This window comes from Nannospalax galili, unplaced genomic scaffold, assembly GCF_000622305.1.
Source record: "Nannospalax galili isolate Female #2095 unplaced genomic scaffold, S.galili_v1.0 scaffold285, whole genome shotgun sequence".
Taxonomy (NCBI): Eukaryota; Metazoa; Chordata; class Mammalia; order Rodentia; family Spalacidae; genus Nannospalax; species Nannospalax galili.
This window is the reverse complement of record NW_008355157.1, coordinates 638,975-642,097: the sequence shown is the minus strand read 5'-3', so window position 1 is coordinate 642,097 and position 3,123 is coordinate 638,975.

Sequence of the window (3,123 nt, the reverse complement as noted above, 5' to 3'; positions counted from 1 at the left end):
GAGGTTGGATCTCTTGGAGTTGGAGTTACAGGCAGTTGCGAGTCACCAAATGTGGTTTCTGGGAACCAAACTCCAGTCCTTTCTCAGAGCACCAAGAAGTTTCTTCCTTCCTTCATTCCATTTTTTGAGACAGGGTCTCATTATGTAACCCTTGCTGTCCTGGAACTCACTGTGTAGACCAAGCTGGCCTCGAACTCACAAAGAACTGCCAGCCTCTGCCCCCCAAGTGGAAAAGTCTTTTTTAAAAAATGTTTTATTTTGCCAGGCATGGTGGCGCACGCCTTTAATCCCAGCACTCAGGAGGCAGAGGCAGGCAGATCTCTGTGAGTTCAAGGCCAGCCTGGTCTACATAGTGAGTTCCAGGACAGCTGGGGCTACAGGGAGACCCTGTCTCAAAAAGACCAAAAAAAAAAAAAAAAAGTTTTATTTTTAAATATTATTTTATGTGTTTGAGTGTTCTGCCTGCATGAAATGCCTATGGAAACCAGAAAAGAGCATTAGATCCCCTAGAGCTGGAGTTAAGGATGATAGGGTCCAGATCCAGGCCACCCCAGACCCAGAAACCATAAGGCCCCTAAGAGGAACTGAGTCAACCAAATCCCAGCCACCTGCAAGTTAACAAAAGTAGCTCCAGGAAATTAATGGCCAATGTATTGTGATCACCAGAGCATGCTCCACAGGCTGACAAACAGGTTTCCCAAGCCCTTAGCTGCAATTAGTTTTTGGAAGCCTGTAATTGTAGAAAACATGTTTTACAATAGATGTAGTCCTTGATAAGTTTCACCAGGTACAGACCCCACACTCTCCCTAAGCAAGTAGCCCCCTAAACAGTCCCAAACAGCAGAAAAATATTCTCTTTTTCTGCATTCTGTCCCTTTATAATAAGCTACCCTTCTGCTGCTTCTTCCTCACACCGGAGTTGAGGCCCAGTCCTGCCAAACCCAATTAAATTCTCACTTTGCTAGAATCCTTTGTTTTACTGCGATCTTGACTCCTGCCACCTTTTTATCTAACAAAGAACAGCGGTTAGCTGCCATGTGGGTGCTGGGAACTCAACCCCATTCCTCTACAAAAGCATCCAGTGCTCTTAATCCTGAGTCATCTCTCCAGCCCCAACCCAATCGCATGCATATTTCTTTCTTTTAAATCAATTGTAAGTTAATGAATTTGAAATCACCCCACTATGATGAAATATCCTCAATTTTAAATATTAGTGATAGCAGTTCCTCCACTGGAGTTATTCAGGAAATCTCATTCATTTTCCTGTCTTGCTTAGGGAAAGGCATTTCTTTCAAAATAAAGTTCTTTCTGGGCCCGAGAACGCTACCTCATCTTGCAGTGTCCTTCCCGCTTTCTCTGACAGAGGCAAGGAGAGAGCCACTACCCTCTACAATAAGGAGTCCTGTGGAGAGTGTTAACCATCACAGCACCCAGCAATGGGAAGGCAAATGCAGTGCTGACTGGCAACTTGTGCTCCATACTCTTTGAACTTGTGAGAGGGGAAAAATCACAGCAAATTAGACTTCAGTAAAATATCCCTAGCTATCATCTGAGGGCTATTCCTACAAACCAGGTAAACGGAAGGAAAACATTATAGGGTGCTTTCAGTATCCCAGATTTATGCAGCCAAGTACCATACTAACCTTTCTACACGTCACCTTTATCTTTCTAACAATCCTTGTAAGGGTGTTTCCCTAAATGTCCTTATTTTTTGCTGAGGAAAGTGAGGGCCAACATTTCACAGCTGTTGAGCAGAGCACCAGGGAGTGGAACTCGCGTGTGTAACCCCTTGGATGCAAAAGCATAACTCTCACCTCAAAGGGGATAAGAGACAGTTCATTCTGGAGCCAAATATGAGTGACCATGGCTGGGGAACAGAGATTCAGGTTACCCCAAATTCCATGTTCCAGCATGGTAGCAGTTACATTATATTTTTATAGTAACAAAACAAAGAAAAGTCATAAAACACTTTACAAAAAACATTTGGTGGATCCATTCAGTAGGCAGGTCATAGCAAAGCAGGGGTAGGGGGTGTTCTACTATAGGTCTCAGATCCTGTCTGATGACATTCTTAGCTTTTTGGTTGGTAGGACCTGCTGGTTTGCTAGTAAATACTTTATAAGGTTTTTTTTTTTTTATCTGTTAATCACAGGATGTTAGGTCAGAAACAAAGATGGGCAAGGAAATGGCTGTTTAGGGGCTAAAGATAGCCTGAGAAAAATGGTAATTAGGCTCTGGACCTACAACATGCCAGACTCTCCATAATCTCTGGAGCTCTACTCGGTTAATGGGTTTGTAGAAAAAAGTCCAGTGTGAAGATGTATGGTTTTTCTGGGGACTTCCATTCACACCCCAGAGCCCTCAGCATGCTCTTGAAACCAAATGGAAACCCATTGTATAGAGATGCACCTGTGAACCTTAATTGTTTCTCCAGGATCTGTTTCTTTAGTTTTTAGTGTAATCAAAGTAGCTATCAGGTCTAGGATTTTTCCCTTTTTATATAAATTTAGACACTTAGCTTGAAATATAGCTCAAATCAAGTTAATGGAGGTATGACTTTCCTTGACTTCCTGTAGAGAACTATGTTAACACATTCTCCATCCAATATTCAGCCTGAACACACACGCACGCACACACACACACTCACACGTTGTTGATGCTTTTTAAAGATCCAGTAGAGGGGCTGTAGAGATAGCTCAGCGGACCCACATGGCAGCTAACAACTGTCTGGAACTTCAGTTCCAGGGGATCCGATGGCCTCTTCTGTCCTCCGTGGGCATTGCACGGCACGGGTGCACTTACCTACATGCAGGCAATACACACATACACATAAAATAATAAATAAAATATTTTTAAAAAAAGATCCAGTGGACTGGACTTGCGCTGCCCCTAATACTAGGATCCTACACACAATTTTCTAAACCCCAGAGAGAACTGATTTCCGCTGACACATTCGACAGTAGTAAACTGTCTCTCGAGAGGCCCATTCATTCTTGGATACCATTTGGGTACTCTTCATTAGCAGTATTTAGTAGTCTGAGAATCCACCCAGAAACAGACCGAAAGCAGACTCTTGCCTGAACCTCCTCCAGAGATTTTTGCATTTGGAAGTGTTTAATGATC